We start from the raw sequence: 27,771 nt of genomic DNA, 5'->3' as shown, positions 1-27,771 counted from the left end.
AGGAATATAGGAGTGCAGAAACACATCTGGTTCGCCAAGCAGGTGTAGGAGTGGGGAATCAAATCCGGTTCTCCAGACTAAAATCCACCTGCTCTTAACCACTACACCACGCTGAGCTAAATGCTGAAATAAATATTAGCTGCTGGGTAGAGCTCATACTTCCATAAAGAACCCCACTGAACTCTGAATGACTCAAGACAGCAAAGGGATATGGCTGAAACATCTTGAAGTTCCCCAATACTGACAATAAAAGCAATGAAGCTTGGGTTGACAACCTCTCCCATACCCTGTTTCCCCAAATATGAGACATCCCCTGAAAATAAGACGTAGTAGAGGTTTTGCTGAAGTGCGAAATATAAGGCATCCCCCAAAAGTAAGACGTAACAAAGTTTTTGTTTGGAAGCATGCCCGACGAACAGAACACAGAAAAATAAGACATCCCCTGAAAATAAGACATAGCGCATCTTGGGGAGCAAAAATTAATATAAGACACTGTCTTATTTTCGGGGAAACACGGTAGTTACCACTGACCTCCAGACTGCAGGCATCAATTGCCCTGGAGAAAATGTCTGCTTTGGAAGATGGACTCCATAAACTTATAATGTGCTAAAGTTCCTCCCCTCCCGGAAGTCCACCCTCCTCAGGTTTCACTCCCATAGCTCCAGAAATTTCCAAACCTTGGGTTGGCAACCACAGCCACTGGTTTTTGTTTGAGTAAACATGGCAGAGTCTGTGCATATTCCGGGTCCCAGGTTCTTCCCAGCCTTTCATTAAGTTTCCAATGCATTCTAAAGCAAATTATATTAAAAGCAGCTTTCTCACCAGCTCAATCAACCTCCTTGATTAGCAGAGTTGGCTTGTATTTGCTAGACACTCGATCTTGCAGTATTTTTCTGCTTTTTTTTCAGATGAGTTCTCGCTCTCAGGTATACGCTTTTTCAGACACAATTTTTTTTCAGGCGCTGAATCTGAATCTCATTCATTCGGATGCTATAAAGAGTAATGCTGTAAACAGAAAGGAAGACAAAACACAATGCAATGCGGCCATCCCAAACTTGACATCCCAAAGATGAATTTGATATCAGCGTCTCTGTTAATTACATTTGTAATGGAGTTCTCAGGGGTGAAAATAAAATATGGGCAAGTGAGATTTGCTCTTTGGTTTTTATTGAGGGCAGGAATCTAACATACTATTAAATCACCTACTTAAGAGCAGTTTAGCAATTCTAGAAAAACTAATTAAGACAATGACTTATTTAGCTTTCTAGCTTCTACAGATATTGAGCATCGGGAAGCACTTGAATGGAATCATGAATGAGGTCGCTATTGGAAAAATAAAAAGGTTTACCCAGTTATCATTTCTTTCAGGCTTCATTGATCCACGGTTAGGCCTTTTCCACATCCACAGTTTACCACAGATTTTCACAGTGGTCAAACCTTTTGTTTTGAAAATGTTTTCTGTGAAATTATTCCACATATCCTTCCCCTCCCCCTCCCACACATACACACTGGTCATTTTAGGGGTTATTTTCCCCTTGTCCAGAGGTGAGATCCAGCAGGTTCTCACCAGTTCCCGAGAGTGGGTTACTAATTATTTGTGTGTGCCGAGAGTGGCTTCAAGTTTCCGAAGGCCCCCGTATATAACACTCTGGTCACTCCATCTCCAAAAAGAAATCGTAGAGTGCAGGAAAAGGGCAATTGAAATGATTGTCAAAATGTAGCCATGTTAGTTTTAATAGAAAAAAATAGGAAACTCCAGTTGCATTTTTGGAGGGCTTTTTTCATTTATCGAACATGAACTTTCACCAGATGCTAGTGGAACTATCAGCTGGAAGCTGTGGAAGTCCATAGGTAGAGGATTATGTAGGAAGTCTTTATGGTGATTTATTAAGAAGCACTATGATTAATAACACTAGCATAAACCTTCCACCCACTGGGTGCAGCTAAGAGGTTCTTCAGAATATGATGGTGTAGGTGGTAGCTTATAAAAGCTCATGCTTGGCGTGTGTATGTGTGTAGATATTTACATCCATGTTTCATGGTGCAGATTGGTAAATTGAAATACTGCAGGCAAAGCTCTGCTCACGAATTCAATCCTGACGGAAGATGTTTTATGTAGCCAGCTCAAGGTCGACTCTACCCTTCGTTCTCCTGAGGTCTGTAAAATGAGTACCCAGCTTTCAGGGGATGAAGTGTAGATCTGGGGAAGGCAGTGGCAAACTACCCTGTAAACAAAGTCAGCCTAGTAAACGACTTGATGTGACATCATCCCAATGGGTAAGTAATGACCCAGAGTTTGCACAGGGAACTTTACCTTTACACACATACACACACACAGTGAGAGAGCACAAAAGATTCTGCCAGATTTTATTAAAATGAAGAAAGGGCTGGAGGACTTAACGAAGGCATAAGAGTTTAGGGCTTTTCGATTCAAGATGAGTAGCATGATGGAGGCTTATAAAATTATTCCTAACGTAGAAAAAGTAACTAGAAATAACTTTTTCTCCCTTTCTGCCAAAAGTATATATATATCAGGGTCATCCAATGAAGCATATTCATGTAGTTCACTTCTTATCGTACCATTTTTATCCAAGGACTCAGGACACCATATATCATTCTCTTCACCACCGTTTTATCATTGGTGAGTTCCACACAGCATATTTATAATGAGTTGCAGTCATTATAAATGACCCCATTTTCCTTTTTCCTGTTCGCATGTGTGCCATTTATGCGTGCAGGAAGCGATTTGAGCCCCTGAAAACAATTCAGATTGTTTTCTCACCTCCGCACAAAAATGCCCCTCTTTTTTAAAATTGTTGTTTACAACCCCTGCGTAGCTGCCAATGCATACGGTAATGAACCCCTGCAGCCATGCTGATTGTCTCGCAATCCGATCGGCTGCACCTGTGTAGCTTCACATGTTCAACAGACAATACAGAGAGAGAGAGAGAGAGAGAGAGAGAGAGAGAAACTTGCAGCAGTGGCGTAGGAGGTTTACAGCTCGTGTATCTAATCTGGAGGAACCGGGTTGGATTCCCAGCTCTGACGCCTGAGCTGTGGAGGCTTATCTGGGGAATTCAGATTAGCCTGTACACTCCCACACACGCCGGCTGGGTGACCTTGGGCTAGTCACAGCTTCTCGGAGCTCTCTCAGCCCCACCTACCTCACAGGGTGTTTGTTGTGAGGGGGAAGGGAAAGGGGATTATAAGCCCCTTTGAGTCTCCTGCAGGAGAGAAAGGGGGGATATAAATCCAAACTCTTCTCTTCTTCTTCTTCTTGCCAACAATGCCCAGGCAATAATCAATGTGTTGCTATAAATCTATGAGTTACGTGGCAGTCATCCTGCCATGGGGGTGGGGAATATGCTTGGAGGACTTGGGACATGGCAGGCACTCAGAAAATCAGACTGCAATGTGCTGGGCAAATTGCATAAACTGGTGGGTGGGTAGATTCTTTCTGAAATGGTGGGTGGCGGCAGCAGCTAAAGTGAAAAGGTGGCAGGGAAGAAAATAAAAGTGGCTCGCGTGGGAGGCCAGGATGTTGCAAAAAGATTGCTGGTTCAGTGATTTTTGCAAAACCTAAGTTGGGAGAAATATGACAGGCCTGAGCCATTTGGGGGAACAGAACAGTTTAAAGTTCTTCCCCAAAATGTTATATATGTAGCATCCTGATGTCATTATATTTGTGCCATCACCTAGCAAGCTTTGGGCTCAAGTGGGGATTTCAGCTCAGGTCTCTGACATCCTAGTGCACAGGTGTCAAACTCACGGCCCTCCAGTTGTTCATGAACTACGATTCCCATCATTCCTTATCACTATAGCCAATACTCATGTTGGAAGGGACTGATGGGAATTGTAGTTCATGAACATCTGGAGGGCCGTGAGTTTGACACCCCTGTCCTAGTGTGTCTCTCTAGCCACTACACCACACTGGCTCCTAAAGCTGATAGCTAATAGATTCAGAACTGACAAAAAAAATTTCTTCACACTTGTGGGATTTATTTTCAAGGGATGTAGAGATGGCCAATAGCTTAGATAGCTTTAAAAGAGGACTGCAGAATTGCAATGAAGGATAGATTTATCAGTGGCAATTCTCCATTAAACCTAATGAAAAATCCAGGTTCAGAGGAAATATAGCTCTGAATATCCAGTTGTGGGGGTGGGGGTGGAGAAACATAGCAGAGTTTGAGCTTCAGTTCCACTGTATTTGGGGCTGCTAGGCTGCCTCTGGGTAAAACAGTATACTGGATGGTTTGTTCCAGCATGGCCCTCTTTACATCGTTCTGTAAGTGGTTCAGGGGAAAAAGAATGGAGGAAATGACCCAAAGAAGGTGGACTGAAAACAATGAATCGATTAATGTGTGTAATTAATTATTTCATTGATTGTAGATGAAGAACATGTGTTTCCAACAAGCTTTTAATTAGAGTTGCTTGCTGGAGAAAGGAAGACATTATCAAAGGTTATCTATGCAAATCTCTCAGTTTGCTGAATAGCACCAGCCTAGCTCTGTTTGCATGCAACAAAGGTTATGTGCACAGCATGTGGCCCTCTGATGGCAACATTTCCCCAGCTGTATCAAAGGATGCATCCATCAAGTTCAGCAGGGCTCAACTGAACATTGTGAGGAAGATACACGTTCCTGGGTGGGCAACTCCCAATCTTGCTTCCATATGCAGGTCTCTCTTGTGCATCTGGAATGAGTGTGTGTAAGACAAATGCTTCATGAGTATTTCAGAACCAGAATCTTAAATAATAGACACTCTTGAGGCCAGATTACCAAATTGTGCCATCTCTTTAGAAACTTCAGCCGATACATAAGGGGATGGTTCAGCCATTGTCTGGAGCAGGGGTAGGGAACCTGCGGCTCTCCAGATGTTCAGGAACTACAATTCCCATCAGCCCCTTTCAGCATGGCCAATTGGCCATGCTGAAAGGGTCTGGAGCAATCTAGATCCATGTTCTGGAACCCAAACATAGTCCTTATTAATTTCCATGCCCAGCTGATATAATGGATCAAATGAATGACACCAAAATAGTAATAATAAAAAACATTTTATGCAATTACATTTCTGATGGTATTGGGGGAAAAAGTATCTGTAGAGGCAGAAAGCTCTTTGTAATTGAAATTCCAGGAGTGGGGGATGTGGCAAGTACATTTGTCAGGGTCAGTCAGAAGTGCCAATTAGCTTAAGTGTAGTTCAGCCTATATGTGAAGAAAAAGGTGATTAAAGCGAAGAGCGGTTTGCAAAAACCAGATAGAAGTCCATTGTCTCCTTGTGTCCTTTGATCCCTTCTTAATTGGTAGCTGCAATACCCCTCTCTGGCCACTTGCAGCAGTGGTGCTATTGTGCAGCAAAGAGTAGGTCACAAGCTGTGAAGGCCATTTTGTAGAGTGTAAGATTCCAGCTTCCTGTTCACACACACACACGCACACACACAAGTTTTGTTTTTATTATTATGCAGGTTCCCTCAAGAGATGCCATAAAAAGGTTGTCCATAAATCAATAAAGCAGAGGTCTGTCTGATCATTTTAGATCCCTCGCTCTAAAGGGAGCTGACTTCACTGGAGCTGCGGTTAATGATTGTTCCAGCCAGGTTTTTTTTGCATGTGGGCCTTCAACTGTGTTGATTATTCCAAAGAAAGCCACACAATCCAATTGTTCATTAGCCTCAGGCCAAAGTGGGAAACTGCTGGTAAATAGAGGCAATACAAATGAGCACAGGAAATGATCTCCTTTCAAACAGGAATCAACATAGGTTCTGTGTCAGTACTGAGTCAGAAAAGTTTATCCCAGTATACAAATCACCCTGCCTGGAAAGACCAATCAAGGGAAAGCAAGCAGCAGAAGGTTCATTTCTTGGTGGAATTAAATGAAATGACAACCTTTACTACGCAGTAATGTGAAAATAGATCCCATTTCCTTTTCCTTTGTTTTGACTCTTTTGTTATCTTAGATCAGTATTGCCTATCTTGAAGCAGTTGTGCTTTCTAAATTTAAAAATGCCTAGGAATGTAAGGTAATAGCGAGGGCTGTGTTTTAGCAACCTCCCTAGAAAGAGAGGGAGAAACAGATTAGAACTATTTTATTATGACTATCACATCCTATTGTTCGAAAGAACATTAGTTTTAAAACATGCATTTTTGAGAACCACTATTCAGTAATCGGATATAAAAAGTAAAAAGACATTGCACAATATTAAGTGATTTCATAAGACAATTCTTTGAATATAATATACCAGTATTATAAAACATTTAGTGGCTAAGGAAATAAAATACAAATTAGGGCTTTTAAAAGATGATTTTCAAGTCCTTAAAAACAGTACAGAGATTGCAACAAAATATTATCACAATGTCATTATTAGGACTACCTCGAAGTCACATGGCAGTAAGCAAATTGTTGAGTTTCACAGAATTATTCCTTGGGCCCAAAGTTAAACCAAAAGGGGGAAAGGAAAGAATTGGCTATAGAAGACATGGCAGGAATCCCATATCAGTATGTTAACCAGATTAATGAAGTTAGCGGCTCAATGCAGTTGCTTTGCATACAGAAGATCCCAGGTTCAATCTCAAGCATTTCTGCTTAAACGGTTCCAGGATAAAGTGAAGTGAGAAGTCTCTGTCTGGGATTGTGGGGACACACTACCTGATAAATCAACAACCTGACTCCCTGGCCTTTTTGAGCTCTGCCTCCTGTGGCAGCCATTTTGTTGAAGCCATTTTATTGCTGTACCCACCATGCCATGTCAGAATTCCAACACAGGAGATGTCTTGAAAATGGCTTAGGGGGGAAAGGTGCACTTTGGAGCAGCAGTGGCGTAGGAGGTTAAGAGCTCATGTATCTAATCTGGAGGAACCGGGTCTGATTCCCAGCTCTGCCGCCTGAGCTGTGGAGGTTTATCTGGGGAATTCAGATTAGCCTGTACACTCCCACACACGCCAGCTGGGTGACCTTGGGCTAGTCACAGCTCTTCTGAGCTCTCTCAGCCCCACCTACCTCACAGGTTGTTTGTTGTGAGGGGGGAAGGGCAAAGAGATTGTAAGCCCCTTTGAGTCTCCTGCAGGAGAGAAAGGGGGGGGGATATAAATCCAAACTACTCCTTCTTCTTCTTCTTCTTCTTCTTCTTCTTCTTCTTCTTCTTCTTCTTCTTCTTCTTCTTCTTCTTCTCCTCCTCCTCCTCCTCCTCCTCCTCCTCCTCCTCCTCCAAAAAAGACACCTTAAGCTAAAATAAGGATCCTGAGGATATCCTGGGAAGAAAGTTGTGTTGAGTGCCTTCCCAGGGCGCCTTTTTAGTGTCCCCAGGATGTCTTATTTAGGCTGTGCAAAACAGACTATAGAGTTCCTAACTTTCTACCAATTTAGGGTCTGTGGCTCAGTGGTAGAACATTTGCTTTGCATGAAGAAGGTTCAAAGGTTCAGCCACTGGCATCTCCAGTTAAAAGGGCCAGGAAGTGGGTGATGTGAAAGACATCTGTGTAAGATCCTGGAAATCCATTGCCTGTCAATAATAGACAGGGCTGACTTTGATAGACCGACAGTGTGACTCAGTTTAAGGCAGCTTATTGTATTTATGTGAATAGTTGTGTCCAGAACAAAAGTCCCACAAGTTGAAGCAAACTGGTACCAAGAAGCAATCACCACTATCCCTGGGAAAATATAAAAGCTGGTGGTGATCTGGATCTGTCTCCAGCACCAATAAGAAGTCAGACCTTTATAAAGCAGGCTGCAAAAGGAACGTGACCAAACTGCTCACCAGTATTAAGTGATGCAGAAGCCGTGTAGCATTGTGTGCTTTGAAGGATGAAATGAGGTGATCATTCTCCAATAAAATCTATGCAAACAAGACCCAGATTTACTCAGGATGCCCCCTGAGACTAGATTCTCAGCGCAGCTTTTGACATTCTGGAGTGGACTTTTCCACTTGCTTTACTTCCTGTGACCTTTCTTTCCTAACCCCCATGAGGTAAGATCTGACGTTTCCCACATCCGGCTTTTGGGCAGCTCGGGATATTTCACAAGCAGCAGTGGGGCAAGGATGATTTCTTCCTTCAGCGATTGCTCCGTTGTGCCCTAGGGAGTCCTGTGCTTCTTTCTTGCAGCGAGGGGCATGCACTCAGATTTGCAAGGCACGGATTCCTCTTAGGGGATGTTTGTACAGGAAACAAAGAAAGAGAAGGTGGTGGGAACAAACCAAACGAGATACTAGAAGAACCACAAATCTCCAGCATGATTTTTAAGGCAAACTGAGAATCTGAGGTGTGTAGGTGTCACAGTGTGAGGGGAGAAGGTGTTAATTCTCTCTCTCCTGTCCTGTTTTCTTAACTCAACCCTTACAATTTTCCCCTCTGGATGACTGGATTGGTGTAGATATTTTTATGTTCTTCTCCTCAGTGGGGACCCAAAATATTTTAGAACGTTATTCTCTCCTCCTCCATTTCATTCTCGCAACCCAGCCCTGTGAGGTAGGCTAGGCTGAGGAAGATGGTGTGATTAGCCCAAGTTCGCCCAGTGAGCTTCTGTGGCAGATTTGAACCTAGATTTGAATTTGGACTTCCCAGATCCTAGTGAAACACTCTGATATACAACACTGCTGGTATGTTTCCCTCAGCAGAACAAATAGCAGTTTGAGGGTGGGGTTAGAAAAGCACTGGGTGTGCTAGGTCCTTTCCCACTATGCCAGGGGTAGGGAACCTGCGGTTCGAGAGCCGCATGAGGCTCTTCTGCCCTAGCACTGTGGCTCCATGAGCCGAGTCGCCGGCCCCATCCTTGCAGGCAGCAGGGCGGGCGCACCAACTGCCCACGGTCGGCTGGGCCACACCACGGGCTTCCCCTCTCGCCCGCCCCGTTGGAGTGGGGCGGGAGCTTTCCCGGCGGCTGGCGAGGCCGAGCTGCTGGCTTCATCCTTGCCCACCCTGCAGGCAGCAGGGTGGGCGCATCCATGCACTTCTCAGAATGAGCGGAGTTAAAGGTTAAAAAAACCCCTATATATATAGTGTTATCTTTATTTTAAATGTCAAAAATTATTTGCGGCTCCAAGTGTTTTCTTTTTCCATGGAAAACGGGTCCAAATGGCTCTTTGACTGTTAAAGGTTCCCTACCCCTGCACTATGCTGTGGCTGAGGGCCCACCTCTACTGCTTTTATGATAAAAATTAAACTGTGCTCATGGTCTTCACAAATCTTCCACTGTCTCATCTAGTTCGACCCTTTGCTGCTCCTTCTCTCATGGCTTCTTTTGGGTCCAGTGGTGTGTGTGTGTGTGTGGGGGGGGGGAGAGAAATGGTGCCTGGGGCAAAATGGTGCCAGCCATCTGAAAAAGAAACCTGGTGGGAACTACACTTCCCAGGAGACCTTGTGAGCCCCAACTCCTGCAGAGGCCCCCCCTGGGGGGTGAGAAGGGGACCTTTGTGGTTTCCGCTCCTGCCGCACCTGGTGGGGCGGGGGAAGGGGGAGGGGTGTGGGGGCAATTTTCTGCCCCCCACATGACCCCAATGGCGTATGCCCAGGGTGCAGCACGCCACCCCGCTGCAGCTACATGGCTGTTTGGGTCCCATATGGAGCTGGCTTCAGATTATGACTGTTCTCAAGGTTGCCACAAATAGCCACTTTTGATCACTGCAAAATCAAGTGGTGACCCACAAATCCTGAAAAGAACTTTGCCGGGCTCCTCAAGAAACCTCACTGATGAAGTGCCTACATTTTCTTTTCCTCAAGCTCTGTTGGCGATGCAGGGCCAGGATACGACCTCTGTCAAAAAGTCAAAAAGCCTTGAGGAAAAGAGAATTTAGGCACTTCATCAGGGAGGTTTCCTGAGGAGCCTGAGGGGGGAAAAAGATCCAGGAAAGAAACAAATTTAATTTCTGTTTGAATTACAGTCCTGCTGTATAAAAGGTCATCTAACATTGTTAAGATCTGTCTGAGGCGAAGATGGGACAACCTGAAACCTACCTGAGACAACGTAAAGAAATCTCATCAGGATTCCAGAACATTGAATATTACATCTCAAATACACCGAAACACAGCAGGAATGTCACTGCCTAACGACAGAGCGAAGAGGAAACTGACTTGACAACATTTGGCTTTGGTGTTGCTTGTAGCAGAAAGAATGCTTGCCTCTAGCATACTACTGTGTGCTCTGTTATCCAGAGTTTGTGCATAAACTAAGGGCCAAGGTAGACACTTGGGAGATCTGTGATTAGGATCCAGCAGGGTCTTTTAAAAAAAAATCAGTGAAAACAATTGTTTTCCTGGGGCAGATTCCATCCCTTCCCCAGCTGCTGTTTGCTTTCAGATAATGTCCTGGTATAGTATTTGCCTTGCAGAAGAAAAATACACAAGTACCCAGATGATACCGTATAATCTATCCCCTTACCCACAGGTAATTTGCAGATCAGTAAGGAGAACTGAGATTGGGAAAATGACATGGGAGGAGTGCTAAACCATTTCCCATCCCCAACCACTTTTACTGTTCTAGCAAACAACGTGGATACCTAAATTTAGGGTTGTCCATCTCGAACTGGGGCCTGGAGATCTTCTTGAATTACAGCAGATCTCCGGACCACAGAGATCAGATGCCCTGGAGAAAATGGTTGCTTTGGAGAGCGGACTTGATGGCCCCTCCCTTTCCCAAACTCCACCTTCCCCAGGTTCCACCCCCAGATAGTCAGGAGTCTCCCAGCACGGAATTTGCAGTCCTACCAGAGTCACAACCTAGCTGCATCATGCCTAATTCCACCTTTTAACTTTATCTGGTTCCTCATTGCTTGATGAACTGAATGTGTGAACTGATTCCATAGCTGACTGGGTGCTGCATTCATGATGTTATACCAGTTTCCCCTATTGTGATTTCATCCATTGCAGATCATTCACGGATTGTCAGAATTAATATGTATTTTAATAAGCTTCTTCGGACTGGTTTCTCTGCTGCCTGCAGGTTCTTATTGACTGATGATGTATTAATCGACTGTTCTGTTGCTATGAGTTTATTACGGATGATCTTTGACTGACTACTTTAATTATGGTTTTATTGCAGATTGTATGCAAGCCACCTCAGAGGCCTTTAGCCTGACAGTTTATAATGCTTTTTCAAAAGAAATAAATGCATAGGTATGCTTGCCACCATTTGGTTTGGCAATGATCTAGTGATGTGCATACATTTGTGAACCAACCCATACCGAGTTTGTGTCAGATATAAGGAACTGCCCTAGACAAATGGTCCACCAGAGGCGTAGCAAGGGGGAAAGCATCCGTTGCACCAGTGCATCCTCTGCCCCCGCCCTGGAACGCCCCCGCCACACCCTCACCATGCCCCCTCAGGGGCACACACCCGGTGCATCATGCCCCCCGTCCCCTTGGAGCTACACCTCTGTAGTCCACTTGGGACACTGCTGTGATAGACAGTAGATATCCAGGGAGTTGGGCAGTTAGTTCCCCCAGTCTCCTTGCCCAAGATCATTAACTGGAGATGGCAAAGGTTGAATCTGAAATGTTAGACGTCCAAAATGTGTTCTTATTCCTGAGCAAAGGCCCTTCCATTGAAACTATACATATGTTGGAACTATGAAGAACCAATCAACTTGGAAGCGTACATGTGTGTGTCAATTAGAAGAAGAAGGGTTGAGTTTTATAATCCATTTTTCACCACCTTTTTAAGGAGACGCTTTGTGAGATTGATGGGGCTGAGAGAACTCTGAGAGAACTGTGACTGACCCAAGGTCACCCAGCAGGCTTCATACGAGGAGCAGGGAATCAAACTTTAGATTAGAGTCAGCCACTCTTAGCTACAGCAACCCACTGGCTTTCAACCTTGAAGCTGTTGCTCTTGTTAAGTAGAGTCGCAGGGGCAAAATGAAGCAAAATGTCACTTCTGGTTACATATCTGGAAGTTGATCTAGGAATTTCAGAAATCTCTATGGCTTTTATTGTAGAAATCTGACCATGATGGTGCAGTAATGCTTGACTAGTCTCCCTGGATGAAGTTGGTCCCCACAGAACCCACTACTGCTGGATCTCAGGGTTTGTGCAGGCTGATATTGGTGGTTTCTCTGTGAACACAACAATTCCATTCCATCATTCTTGTTGTTCTGCCTCCTATGATGGGGACACAGCCAGAGACATGTTTAAATTCTGCTAGAGAAAGATTTGTGGACAGGGTATGGGCATAAAAGCTATATTTTAATCTGGAATGTGTTCCTGTCAATGCAAGCTTGAAAATGAAAGAGAGTCTGTTTGGAAATTGAATGCACATTCTGGTCCATGCAGCAATTCATTTTGATTGATGCAGGCAATGTATAAACCAACTTAAGCACAGTCTTGTGAAAACAGAGGTTAAGCAGTTGGCCCAGCAAAGACTATGACATCTTTGCAGACAAAGACAAAGCAGCTCAATATTAATATGACATCTAGTGAGGAAAGAACAGTGTAAATGGCACACTGACCTCTAGACAGAAAAAAATAGGTAATGGATGTAACGCATTTTCAAACTTTTTTTTAAAAAAAGGAGATGGGAAGACCTTCCTTTCTATAAAGATCCTTTATGCATGTAGTACTTAGCTCAAGGCTGTTTGCTCCTCACTGAGGTCTCCCTGCATTTCTTAGTTTACTCACAAAAAAGTGTCCTGCTGATTCCTCTGAGCCCAGCTCCCATTTTGTCTGCCCCCTACTCCCAGGTTGGGATGTTGTTTGCTGCCTTTCCCCCTTCTTTTTTTTTTGCTTTATCTGTAGCTCTAGCGACAGACCAAAAATGAAAAAAAAAGAAAAAAAATTAAGTCCCATCAAGCTCCCAGAAATGCCAGCTAAGGAGTGGGTGGAACTGTGTCTGAATGGGCAGAAGAAGGAGGAGAGGAGTGAAAAACCCACAGGAAGGCAAATGCACAATGCGCAGGCAGCGGAAAAAGTCACGCTTCACCTGCTTTTGCAAACCACGAGGATTATCTGATCTGCGGAGCAGTGAATTTGGGAGGGAGGAAAATGTGTGCACACCCAAAAATCTCACCCAAAGAAATGTTGGTTCACTGCAGGGCAAACCACAAGGGCATAAGTGGCTTTAGATTGCTCCACTGCATGGAGTGGAGTATTTTTAGTATTAGTAACAACATGCTCCGGCCTGGATGGCCAAGGCTTCCCCTCTCTCATCAGTTCCCAGAAGCTAAGCCCAGTTGGCCCTGGGTAGTAACTGGATGAAAGATCACCAAGGAATTCCAGGACTGGTACGCAGAGGGAGGCAATGGCAAAAGACCTCTGAATATCTCTTGCCTCATGTCAGCTGTGACTTGACAACACTTTCCACCACTACCTTATCAATATATGAAATTTTCTCCTAGTGAATTAGGGGTGGCTTGAGATGCTGAGACAACCATGAACCAAGTTTGGCCACATGGTAATGTCATGCTAGCAGTGTTGTGGGACCACTGTTCTTGGACCCAGATTGCAGTAATGATAACAGGTGAAAACATGGCCTACATCAGCTGTTATCATCACTATGGGCCAGATCCAAGGCAGTAGTCCACTGGGAGCTTCCTGAGTAAGTTCCAGGGCCAATTCATCCCTGCACTAAATTACATCAGTCATCTATCTAGTCCACTTTTGTTTACTCAGCCTGACTAGCTACTGTGCTGGTGTAACCAGCATGGTGTAGTGCAGTGGTTCTCAACCTGGGGGTCGGGACCCCTTTGGGGGTCGAACGACCCTTTCACAGGGATCACCTAAGACTCTCTGCATCAGTGTTCTCTATCTGTACAATGGATAAATGTTAGGGTTGGGGGTCAGCACAACATGAGGAACTGTATTAAAGGGTCGCGGCATTAGGAAGGCTGAGAACCACTGGTGTAGTGGCTAAGAGTGGTGGACTCTAATCTGGTGAATCAGGTTTAATTTCCTACTCCGCATGAGCGGCAGACTCTAATCTGGTGAGCTAAACTTGTTTCCCCACTCTTCCACATGAATCCTGCTGTGTGACCTTGGGCCAATCACAGTTCTCTCAGAACTCTCTCAGCCCCACCTACCTCACAAGGCTTCTGTTGAGGGGAGGAGAAAGGAAGGTGATTGTAAGCCGCTTTGGGACTCCTTATAGTTGAAAAGGTGGGGTATAAATCCAAACTCTTCTTTTTTTCTCATTCTTGCTGCCTTTGAACTTTTAATGGGAGATACCAGGGACTTATGCATGCATTCAAACAAACCATATGCTCTGTTCTATGAACCCATCATGATGCTTCAAAATCCCTGCGTGAGAAAGTTATCAGTCTAACAGGGCTGAGTACTGAATCATTTCTGGGGAAAGGTGTGGAGTTGAGGGAAGGATTATTATGTGAGTTGCGAGAACTGAAGCTGTGGCAACAGAAGACTCCGAATGCTATGTTAAGCATGAACACAGCAAGCGCAAAGTAGACAAATGGAGAAGCCACCAGAAGATCCCTTTGGCACAGAAATCTGCCTTACCTTTCAACCGTCATTCCACATCTCTGATACTAAATAGATCAAGGCAAGTGATTAATATCTACCCAGCCAAATGATGAATTTCCCATAATTTCACTGGTTGTCCTTTGTACCACACAAATCAGAATTCTGATTTTCTGAGGCCACAGACTTCCTTTAAAATGAGCCATAAAAGGCTAATCTCAGGGTAAATGCATATGAGGTGATTTTTGTTTCAGTGTCGTCGTCCCCCCATACGTGCTTGACAGACAGCTCTGCTGCCACAACCAAAGCTGAATCATTTACCTTCTTAAAGTGAGTCTGTTATCAGGTACACAAAGCATAATCCTTTCAGAGTCAGCTAAGAATGAAGCAGACTGAGTCACCAAAGCTGCTAATCAGGCCCTGTCTACCGTCTTGTCTATAGTCAACTCCCATTAAGACAATGAAGACGTTGTGGTGAATTAAGACACCTGGGCTTTCCTCTGCAATCCATTTGGCATCCTAGACAACTTGCCTTTTGCTCTTGTTCTTCCAGGGTTGTTTTCTTTCTTCCAGGGTTGTTTTCTTTCATTGGCCTCAAAGCTGGAAGCAAGAGGAGCACCCATGCCAAGAAGAAGTCCATGATGAACATCAAGGCATCAGACCAGAATACAACTAATATAGCATCCACTGCCCATTAGATTGTTCTTACATGTTTAAAACCATATGTTGCAACCTGTCCTGAGCCCTAGGGGGATAGGGCGGGGTATAAATTTGAATAAATACATATTATTATCATTATTAATTATTTAATTTGATATACCGCCCTATCCCCGAAGGGCTCTGGGCGGTGTACAGCACAGATCATCATACATAAAATCAACATAAAAACACAAACATAAGAAGAGGAGCGAGTAAATAGTTGACCAATAAATAAATACCTAAAATAGATAACTCAAGCTCCATGAACTATAAAATACTAATTTCCATTAAAACAGCGATTACTACTTAAATTGGCGTCCCATGAAGAACCCCTTACTTAAGACCCTCCTAAAAAAGAGGAAGGGAGAAATGGTGGGTCCCAATGATGTTAAGGGACCCTTAAAACAGGAGAACGGAAGTGGCACACTCAGCGACTGGTCTCTCCAAAGGCCAGGTGGAACAACTCCATCTTACAGGCCCTGCAGAAATCCCCAAGGGCCCTCAGGGCCCAAACAGCTAGAGGAAGAGTGTTCCACCAGGCCGGAGCCAGAGCCGTAAAGGCCCTGGCCCGAGTGGAGACCAGTCAAATCATTGAGGAGCCAGGGACCTCCAGTAGATTGGCCTCTGCCGAACGCAGAGGCCGAGCGGGGACATATGGGGAAATGCGGTCCGGAAGATAAGATTACCAGAAGATAAATATCTGTTGCCTTTCCATTTATTAAAAAAGGTGGCTTGCCGAAATTAGAATAACCCCACAGAAAATAAACACACAAACAGCTTAAAACTCTGTCAAAATGATGTTGGAACAATCTTCAGCTATATGAAAAAGATGCTAAAAATGTTCATTAAAAGGAAAGCTGGCACTAAGTATTTGTCGCACAAACAAAAAGGGGGAAGAAACTATGGTGAACCACTTCTGTTTGTCTCTTGCCTTGAAAACCCTATGAAATTGCCATAAATTGCTATGACTTAATGGCACCTCACGCACACACAGTCTTCTATGCTATGCTATGACTTAATGGCACACAGGTATGCTGTGCTATGACTTAATGGCACACAGGTATGCTGCCAGACATCATCTATGACACTTGTGAAAGTGGAGGCAATCATAACAGTAAAATGACTGTTGTGACTCAGTGGCAGAGCACATGATTTGTACATAGAAAGGTCAAGATTCAATTTCTGGCATCCCCAGTTAAACATAGAAGGTGGTGGGGAAGGGCTTTCTTTGCCTGTGGATTTGGGAAAAAAAGGCTTCCAGTCAAAACACTGAGTGAGATGAACCGTTGGTCTGAGCCTGGCTTTGCTGGGGAGGGCAGGGTACAAATATAAAAAATTATTATTTATTATGAGGAAACTTCATATGTCCAATAGGTAGGGTCATACGGGAGCCGGTGATCCTTCATATTTGGATAACTGATTGCCTCATTTGATATCCAAAATGGGGTGGGGGTGGGGAATTCAAAATTGCACTTTCTTCACTAAGATAAGGCACATTTATTCACTATGATAAGCAGTGGTGGGATCCAAAAATTTTAGTAATAGGTTCCCATGGTGGTGGGATTCAAACAGTGGCGTAGCGCCAATGGGACTGGACAGGGCACGATGGGGGCGTGGCCGGGCATTCCGGGGGTGGGGCATTAATAATTTCTCTGTTACTGTAAAAAAAAGTTCCTAATTTCTAGCTGCTATCTTTCTGTCCATAATTTAAACTCATTATAGCAAGTCCTATCGTCTACTGCCAACAGAAACAACTTCTCCTCCTCTAATTGACTGCCTGTCAAATACTTAATACTTTCAAATACTTAATTTTGTTTCTAGAAATCAAAAGAAGGATACTTTCCTTAAACCAGGAACTTTGCCATATTACTAAAGCATGTTTTTAAAACAGCCCAACAGGGAGAATTACCTCCCATTTTCTACCTTCGCTAACCAGCCACATAGGTAACAACAGGACTTTATGATTTTTGGACCTAATGGAATTTCTAATGGAAAAGCAGACCCAATTAGTAACCCCCTCTCGGCACACACAAATAATTAGTAACCCACTCTCGGGAACTGGTGAAAACCTGCTGGATCCCACCTCTGATGATAAGGCATATTTGTGGACAAAAGTGAACCTATCAACATAAACAATCCGGTGAAGCAGCCAACAACTCACTGTGTGTAAGCTCCATCATCACTTCTGATTTACAGCAACCATATGACTCTCACTCCTGTCCATCCTATTGTTCACAGCCTTACGCAGGTCTGGCAAACTGAGGGCCATGGATGGTTGCCTTGTTTGAGTCAATTCACCTCATGTTGGGTCTTCCTCTTTGCCTGCTGTCTTCAGATTTTCATAGCATTATTGTCTTTTCCAGTGAGTCTCCTCTTTCTAATGCGTGTGACTCAAAATACTTAAGGTAGCCCTTGTTTCCAGGTGTGGCTCTTCAATATTTCAGCCTCTAGGGAGAGTTACATAAGAACATAAGAACTAGCCTGCTGGATCAGACCAGAGTCCATCTAGTCCAGCATTCTGCTACTCGCAGTGGCCCACCAGGTGCCTTTGGGAGCTCACATGCAGGATGTGAAAGCAATGGCCTTCTGCTGCTGCTGCTCCTGAGCACCTGGTCTGCTAAGGCATTTGCAATCTGAGATCAAGGAGGATCAAGATTGGTAGCCATAGATCGACTTCTCCTCCATAAATCTGCCCAAGCCCTTTTTAAAGCTATCCAGGTTAGTGGCTATAACCACCTCCTGTGGCAGCATAGTCCAAACACCAATCACACGTTGTGTGAAGAAGTGTTTTCTTTTATTAGTCCTAATTCTTCCCCCCAGCATTTTCAATGAATGCCCCCTGGTTCTAGTATTGCAAAGTTCAGGCTTGTGGTGGTCTAGAACCCACATATTTGTCTTTTCGGCAGTCCCCGATATCTGTAAAACTTTCCTCCAACATTATATTTCAAATGAATCAGTTTTCTATCTGTCAGCTTTCCTTATTGTCCAACTTTCACACCCATCCCTAGTAAAGGGGAATATGCATTATCTTTACTGCTAGTGACATATTCTCATACTTAAGGACCTTTTCCAGCTCTTTCACAGCTGCCCTTTTCAGTCACCACCTTCTTCTGATCTCTTGGTAGCATTTTCCCTTTTGAATGATGCTTGAGCCAAAGAATAGAAAAATATTTAACTATTTCAATTTATTCACTGTTGATCTTAAAAGTTGTGTAATTCACCAGCAGTCGTTACTTTTGTCTCCTTGATGTTCAACTGTAATCCTGGTTTGTCACTTTCTGTTTAACCTTCATCATTAGTCATGGGGAGGTTTTCCCTGTTTTCTGCCAGGAAAGTGATGTCATCTGCACATCTCAAATTGCTAATGGTCCTTCTGCCAATTTTCACTCTACTGTCATCTAAATCTAATAACTCAGCACAGGATGGGGAAAGGGATGGTCATACTCTCAAAACGTCTCCAGTGGTCTCACACTCTTAAGATTTGTGATGCTCTCCAAGGAAAGGGATGAGAGAAAAATAGGCAGCTGAGTGTTTCAGTAAATATTCACAATTCATTTTGAACTGACTTCTGATGGATTTTACTGTCTTAATTTTGCAACATCTTGCTCAGAAAGGCCTTTTAAACAGAATACCATTTTCTAGTAATTCCTTATTTTTACTCCTTCTTTAACCTTGTAATAGTCATGTCTGAGTCTGCTGAGAGTGTAACTCTACTACCAGAAACCAGCAGTGTGTCTTGCCCTTTAAGATGGTGAGGATAGTATAATGGAACTATTCAAGTGTTTGAGGAGGAAGAAGAAGAGTTTGGATTTACACCCTGCGTTTCTCAACCATAAGGAGTCCCCGTCCTGCTGTGCCCCTGTCCCGCCCCGCCACACTCCCAGAACACCCCTGCCACACTCCCTGCAGGGGCATGCGCCCGGTGTGTCACGCACCCCCCTTCCCCTTGGCGCTACGCCACTGCTTGGAGGTTAGCAGCCCAGGTTCTAGCTTGGCAGAACATGTTGGGGAGAACTGAAACACAAGAAACATGGAACAAATTAAACACAAACCTCCCTTCTGCTCACTAACCTCTTCTGTCCTCCATCCCTATCTTTGTGCAATCTCGACACCTGAGGGGTCAGAACAGCTACAGCAGCATCTAGTTCCGCCCTTATTCCTCCCAAACTCAGTGGGACTTACTTGTGAGTAAAACAGACATCCGACTGAGCTGCATAAAACCAAACCACAAATCTCAGCCAATTCCGAAGGTATGGCTGTGAATAATCTCCGGATTAAGCTTTAAAAGCTCCATTACCTGTTTCACCGCTGGAACATGTTGAAACATTGCTGAAAATTGACCTCTTGTTCTCTTGGTTTTTTTTTCCCCTGCCTTCTTTCAGTGGCTGTTCGTTTCCACCTAGCCTTTTTTTCCTCCCTTAATCTCCTAATCCTCAGCAATAAGTAAGTCTGACAGGAAGACGAAGTGGAAAATTAAGGATTATTATGACCATTGTGTGCCAAAAAGATCATGCCACAAATGTGATTTGAGCCTGCCCAGTTTGAGAGCTAATTAAGGGATCATGCTCGGGGAGCCGGAGGAGGAGATCGTCAATGGCCACCGTCCTTGCTTAATGAGGTACATTTTGTGACTCAAAGGCTAGGTATTTGGGTCTGGCACAATGAGAGATGAGGCCGGATTATCCATTGCACTCCGCTCCTGAGGGGGCCCCCTGTTGAACTGTAAGGCCACTGTTGCAGAGAGAACTGTTGGTGTGTTTTGACCCAAGTGACGGGTTTCATTAAAAGAAAGTCCACATAATGGCTGAACATGACATGCTTCATTATGACACATCGTGGCAGTAGGAGCCAAACCTGGCATCCAGGTGCCCTGTCGCCCATATGAACTTGGTAACTTACCTTGAAAGCATTTTGGGGGTGGCAATTTGCCCCTATTTTTCTGACAAAAATGGCATGGGAGGGAAACCAGAAGTCCTTCCTTCCGTCTGCAGCAATCCAGAGCTGAAGAAATGGAATGCTTTCAAGGGAAATTACCCAGTTCTTACATGTGATGGTGAGTAATGTCAAGCAGTCATGTTTTGACTAAGCTTTACACTGCTTTAGGCTGATCCTGCATTTAGCAGGAAGTTAGATGACCCATATAGACCCTATGATTCTATGTTCCTAGGATTCTAGAATTCATATCATACTTAACATCTAGTTCGGCTCTAAGACTTCACGGCCTGAGGACAACTAAGATACTGTCCAGTAGGCCAGGTAAATTAGGGATTCTTGAACACCCACTGGTTAAGGTCACATTTTTATTTATTTGTTTATGTTTTTGCCATCAAGTCACAACTGACTTGACAACCCTGTAAGGTTATCAAGGCAAGAGACATTCAGAGGCGGTTTGCTATCACCTGCCTCCATGTCATGCCCCCAGTATTCCTTGGAGGTCTCCCATCCAAATACTTGCCAAGGTCAAGGCTGAGAGTGTGTTAGAAATGCGAAAATGAATGAATGAATGAATGAATGAATGAATGAATGAATGAATGAATGAATGTCACCGAGCAAGTTCTCATGGCAGAGCAGGGATTCGAACTTGGCTTTCCCAGTTTCTAGTCCAACACCTTAAGCGCAGCATCATGCTGGCTCTTTTATTTTTATTTACAGAATGTCTGCTCCACATTTCTGCCATTATAAGGGATATCAGACTGTCTAATAATTTAAAACATTCATGTTGAAATCACATCCTGTTTTCCAGGTGCAAACAAGGCGCCAGGTTTTTTTCATGGACTGCCTGATCATCTTCGAGCTTATGACTGTTTGGTAGGTTGCTGCACTCTATTCCTTCCTAACATTACAGTCGGTTTTTTGCTCACCCATGAATTCACAACCTGATAGAGCAGTGATGGCGAACCTTTTGAGACCGAGTGCCCAAATTGCAACCCAAAACCAACGTATTTATCGCAAAGTGCCCACAAGGCAATTTAACCTGAATACTGAGGTTTTAGTTTAGGAAAAATGGTTGGCTCTGAAGCGTCAAGCTACTTTCGGGTAAGTAAGCTTGGTGGTAGAAGGTATTTTGCTTTAGAAGCAATCCATGCAATCCTCTTCAGAATGGGTGACTTTGCTACTGCATTCTAGGAGGGTTTCTACTCTAGAAGCAAAACCACATTGCCAGCAACTGAAGACTTTACTCTAAGGTGCAAAAGGATCACGCTTTCTAGTTCTTTTGCATGAAAAATCAGTGGGGTTTAACAGTTGCTTTAACAGGGTTACCCTATACGGCTTCCCCAAAACTAGGTCTTAGGTGTAATGCTAATAATCGAGCCCAGAGGCCCAGGCCAGCCTAGATGTGGGGGGGCAATCCCCCCCCCCCACATGATGAACTCTGTTTGTGCGTGCCCACAGAGAGGGCTCTGAGTGCCAAATCTCTGGCAATCCCGATCGCCATAGTGGTTACATACTATCACTGTGATAGAGATTTGCTTCCGGTACTTGTTGTGTTCCGTTTGCTGGGCAAGTGTTTAAATAGACAGTTAAATCAGTCACAATTACATAAATCAATCATAAGCAAGCACGGTGTTCTAAAATTACTTACCAATCAATGCTCACCTAAGTAGTCCTCAGCAACATTAATGGCTGCCAATCTGTTTGGATTAACAACATTTTTTCACGCCTGTTGAGGTTTCCGAGAACAAGGTGCAAAGCCTGTTCATCAGATGGTCAAATCATTCAGTGTGGAACTGAGTGGTGATCACTCACAGTTGGACAGTAATTTGACTGCCATGCCTATTTGACACAAATTTTTGCAGCATTCTTAAAGAAGACCAAAATGGCCACTTCTTGACAGGCCCACAAATTCCACAATCATCCTTACCCTCATGGTACATTGTCAGAGTGCAGTGTGGAGCCATGCTCAACGGGGATTGATGGCCATGTCACTGTTATATGGTCTGTTCTGCACATGAATTAGAATGAAGGGAGAGAATGGGCTATGGTCCTTTAGGATGGAGATAACAGATGTTGTCTTTGAACGTGCCTCCACATTGAAAATGCCCTGAAAAGAAAGAAGTAGCCATTCAGGGAATCCTAGCTCCGCCCAATTGATACTGTTGCTAATTTTCTACTTGCAGGGAGATTTATACGCAGAGAAGCATTGCAGAATGTGATTTCTGCATATGCAGTCTGAACTGATACTGTACAATCTGTCCTGAGCTCCTGCATGTGTCGACCAGATCTAGGAAGGATACTTTGAACGGTTTGTGTTTAGGAATACAATGGGCATGTAGAGCTCTGCATCTTAGTGGAGGAAAACGGACCTTGTCATCATGCTAACCTTCCCATAACATACTGTTCCTCTCACATGGTTGTTCATCATCAAAGACACCAGAGCTCCTCCCTAGGGTAGGAACATTGCCAGCAATGGACATGGGATTCCTGATGCAACCCAGATGACATGTTTTCCAGATTGAAGTTTTCCGAAGCAAAGTAGATGACTTGGAAGGGGCAGGAGGAAGAAGACACTGAGCCAATCCACAGTCTATGTATTCACACTATATGGGTGCAACCCAGAAGGCCTCTCAAAGGAAACCATCCATGATGTGAAGGCTGAATGAGTCAAGCCGAGCTGCTTTCTCAGCCTACTCCTTATGATTTTGAAATGCCAGGGCAGGGTTTACCTCAGTCAGGTTCTCAAATGACATTCTCAAGAAATGGGTGTGAGAAAAGCAAGGTTTGATGTGGCTATGATGGTTCCACACTTCCTTTTTCACTTAGCAAAATGGCTCCTGTTTCTTCTTGATTTCACTGTCTGCCCCCCTCCACTCCCAACATGTTTAAAATGTATACAGATGCCTAAGAAGCTGAGGGACCAGAAAAATCCTTTGTTGGTATAATGTCTGAATATGGCACGTGAGCAACTACTGATATGAATTCACAGCACATAAACTGATTTATTTTTCTTTCATGAGGAAAAGGTCAAGTCAGAGTGTCAGGGAGGTTTCAGATTTAAACTGGGCAAGTGAAAAGGCGACGGAAACGAGAGAAAGTTCACATAACTAAATACTATAGATGTGTGTGTGTGTGTGTGTGTGTGTGTGTGCGCGCGCACGTGCTGCCAAGTCACAGCTAACAAATATGATGCCGTAAGTTTTTCAAGGCGAGACATTTAGAGATAATTTGTCATTGCCTACATCTGTGTGGGCTGAGGGAGTTCTGAAAAAACTGTGACTGGTCCAACAGGCTGGGGGAGTTCTGAGAAAACTGTGACTGGTCCAACACGCTTCATGTGGAGGAGTGGGAAATTGAACCTTCTTCTCCATTTTCCACTCTTAGGCCCCTTCTGCACACGCAAAATAATGCGTTTTCAAACCACTTTCACAACTGTTTGCAAGTGGATTTTGCTATTCCGCACAGCTTCAAAGAGCACTGAAAGCAGTTTGAAAGTGCATTATTCTGCATGTGCGGAATGAGCCTATGCCACTACACCACGCTGGGCCTACACACAATAGATAATTTGGCACAAAAAGATAACTGTTTTGTTCAATAGACAAGTGTTTATAATTGTTGAGAGAGATCACTTGGCTGTCACTCCTTAGATACATGAGAATAAGCTTGTTTTTACACAAAAAAAATAAAGCAAATGTAGGCAGACACATACAAACAAGTTCCAATGTTCCTTCTTGAACACTTAATAGGGATTCCCACATCCTTTCCTAGATTTCCCTCAGGGAAGGACTGGGTTTCACTTCCCTCTTTCAGGACCTCTCTAAATCCTTCACTCTCCTCCTTCTCTACTCCCTCAACCTTCTTTTGTAACTCACACTATCAACTTCCACTCCCTCAAGCCAACAGCAGAATTCCATTCGAACCTCCTGCCAATCAAAGTTCCTAGACTGGTATAACACATCTGCAGTTAGCTGTCCATCACAGTGGCTGTGTAACATAATTTACTTAATGTCAGGTATGATTGTACCACCACCACCACATTTAATCTGCAGTTCCTAGTGGTTTCCCAAATAATAAATTGATACAATATGTCATAAACAGATTTGAAATCTAAGTGGAATCCATAAAACAACCATCAGAGAGCTTAAATAATCTAATAAAATCAATGAAAAGTCCTCTGGCACTATTCTGCTTTACAGGGTCTCCTAAAGGATAGTGAAAGACCTCACTGGGCAGCTCTTTCCAGAGAACTGGAACTGCCAAAAATAGAGAAAGCCCAAGTGAGGGTCACGGTCAATCTAATTTTCCTCAGAAAAGGGACATAAAGTAGACTTTGCTGGGAAGAGTGTAGTTGTCATGTAGGTCACAGGTTTTACAGGATTTTAAAGAAACCAGCATGTGGAATTCACCTCAGATTGACACTGACAGAAGAGGCACTTGATCTAGTAGCAATATGATGGGATGACTAGATCTAGTCAACAAATGGGCTACCAAATGTTGTACACACATTGTAAGTGCTAGGTGGTTGTCTTCAAGGGCATCCCAGCAGCCCCATATAAAATACGATTCTGTATTTGAATGTGCTAGCTTAGAGCCTGGTTTGTGCTGCAGAATGTGGAGGCTCCTTACGGAATAATATTCACACAAGGTTTGCTGCTTTAGGGGGAAAAAAGAGAATCCCATACTGAATAGGAACAGTAAGGTGGAAGGTTCTATATACCTGAGCTAGAATGAAAAGAGATGGTAGACAGCACATCTTCCTGTCATGGTGGTTAGTGAGGGAAACAGAAAGAGACAGAGTTGGTTAGAAGGAAAGAACTCCTAAATGCAGAGCTCTGAGTAAACAGAGAGCAGCGGAATAGACAAAAAGAAGAGTGCAGGACCTGACCTTTCTAGCCTTGCTATCTCTACTGTCCCTACTGAAGCTCTGGTGTATTGGGTATAAAGGGACACTGAGCAGTTCTCCATTTCCAGTAGAATGTGGAATGAATTAACTTCTTAAAGGATTGGGGGAAAGGTAACAGCACCATATGTAAGTTGCTAGAATTAGAGCAATGAACACACATTTTCTGTTCATTCTTGATGAGATCACCCTGAGTGGATTTCTCCATGTGATGACCAGGTCATCTCATTGCTTTAAGTTCATCATGTCTCAAGAGACTGGTTACACAATCTTTTCTGGCAAAAAGCACATTTAATTGTCAATTAGACTAAGGTTCTGGGCATGTCAGATCTTGCTCCGGTAACTCCTGAAAAACTAGAGCATTAAGATTGATGGCTTCTCTTTTACAGCAGAGAAAAACTAAGTATCAGTGGTAACTTCCCATTTGAGTTAATGATTTTCTGAGAAGGCAAAATTAATTGAAGGAAAGCCACTTTTGAACTGGGAAGAGATGAGCCCATTGTTGAAGTGAATAATTAATTGAGTAAATGAATGCTAACAATTGACTTTTAAACTTCTGAATATGTCAGAAGGTTAATTTTAGGGTTTTTTTTTAATGGAAGTGAATTATGAATTTTATTCTGGTTCGTGATTGTACTTCCATTCAGTGGATAGCACCGACTTTTGCTTTTGGGCATTTCTTGTTTACAAGTTGCTGATTTATTGTAATATTGGGTAAATGCCTTTTTTAAATCTGTAATTTAAAAAACCTTCTCCCAATCACAGTTCCCCGTGTCTTCAAAGAACTGGTTTTTAAGATCCTTTGGCAGATATGAGGATTTGCCGTTCTGAGACATGACGTACAGCAACCCCGTAGGGTTTTCAAGGCCAGTGACAAGTTTGCCATTGCATCCATGTAGCAACCCTGGACTTCCTTAATAGTTTCCCATCCAAGTACTAACCCGTGCTAACCATGCTTAGTTTCCAAGATCTCACATGATTGGGCTAGACTGGGCTATCCACATCAGGGGTGTACAAATGCTTCTGGGTTATCGGAATGGGATCATAAAATTTGGTAGCGTAACTAAACCAGAAGAACGACATGATGAATTCACTGCCTCAAAAGTTAGATACGTCCATTAATAACTGTTGACCATTGTAGGGGTGAGCCCGCGAACCCGGCAGAACCGTAGAACGAGCGCTAGGCATGCCGGTGCTGGCTACGGCCTTCCGGGCGCACACGCTCCCCCAACCCCCGCTCCCCCATGAGTCACAGGTCATGAACTGCCTGACTCGCGGTCACCAGGTGTCCCATGCAAAGGGACACAAAGGCTCCTGCCCTCAGGTGAAGATTAGGCCCAGACATGGATGCTTCCTCCCGCACGTAGCAGCCTGATGAGATCATGCATCACATGATGATCTCCCGATCTCCCGACCTCCCGTTCTCCCGCCTGCCCGACCCCTTTTACACGTCCCCATTGAAACCCTAATAAAAGGTGTGAGGGGCGAGCGCACGGCAGAGTTGCCAGGATCACGGGATCCCGCGCTTCCTGCTTGCTGGCTCTCTCCACCAGATGAAATCTCCGCGTGTCGTTTCTTCCTTGGGGCCTCGTGGGCAAGACTACAGACCATAATGTCTAATTAGATCTTCCATGTTCAGAGGCAGTAGCCTGACTATCAGTATTGCGAGTCAACAAGAGGAAGCTCTGGCCTCCTTTTCCTACTAGAAACTTCAGGAGGCATCTTGCAATGCGCTGCATGAAACAGAATAGTAGACAGAAGGAACACTGGTCTGCTTTGCCATGGCTGTTCTTATGATCTTAGGACAAAGTCAGGGTTTCCAGTTTTATATTCTTTGTGAAATCTCCTCTGCAGATAGAAAAGATAGGTTTGAGGAGAAACGGAGCACACAGGACTAGCATTATTTATTATTTACTTCGTCGCACTGCATGAGGAAGTGCAGTTCACACTGTTTTTGTGGTTGTGTAGAAGAATTAATTCCTGGTAGAGTTCTGTTGGTCTTCCTGCTTCAGGTCCTTGCTGCAAGGCTATGGGGTCAACTCAGCCAGCAGTCACTGCAGTGAGCAGATCAAAGTAGGTCTAAGTCAATAAATGCAGAGAGGAAAAACAGAGAGGGAGACCAGCCATCAATTCATGGGAGGAAGTATACCAACTTCTTCAAGCATGGAGTGAACAAAAGAAATAAACCTTAATGATACCTTCAGTGCTGGATGAGGGCAGGCCTTGCTTGGGATTTTTGGCTACCTTTCTGTGGCCTTTTGCTCTTAAGAGCATGAATTAATATCAAATACACATTGGTACGCATGGTAGAAAGACACACATTCAAGAAAGTAGCATATAACATGGTGGAAAGTGCCATCAAGTGGCAGCTGACTCCTGCAGATCCCGAATGGTTTGCAAGGCAAGAGATGTTCAGAGGTGGTTTGCCATTGTCTACCTCTGCATAACAACCCTGAAATTCCAAGTACTAATCAGGACTGACCCTGCTTAAAGGCCAACATCTGATGAGGCTGAGCTAGCCTGGACCATCCAGGGCAGGGCAGGTCACAATATACAGCAAAAATTTCCGCTCCAAAAAGCAATACAAGATGTCCAGAGTCACTGTACATCACCAAAACATTATGTTTGTCTCATCCAGTCAGTTTTAACTTCGCAATTTTATCCATTTGTATATTATTTCATGTATCTTACATCACCAGCTCTCAGTATTGGGCAACACTTGCTTCCAACATTTTGCTAGGAAATGCATAGAGTTCTTACATACAGAACAAAATGGATTCCAGTTAGCTCAACAAGAAACTGGTTTTATGATGTGCAATGGAGAGCAATCATGTTTTAGGG

The sequence above is a fragment of the Sphaerodactylus townsendi genome, linkage group LG11, assembly GCF_021028975.2.
Source record: "Sphaerodactylus townsendi isolate TG3544 linkage group LG11, MPM_Stown_v2.3, whole genome shotgun sequence".
NCBI classification, from domain to species: domain Eukaryota; kingdom Metazoa; phylum Chordata; class Lepidosauria; order Squamata; family Sphaerodactylidae; genus Sphaerodactylus; species Sphaerodactylus townsendi.
The sequence above is the reverse complement of the archived record's forward strand: the minus strand, read 5'-3'. Positions refer to the sequence as shown.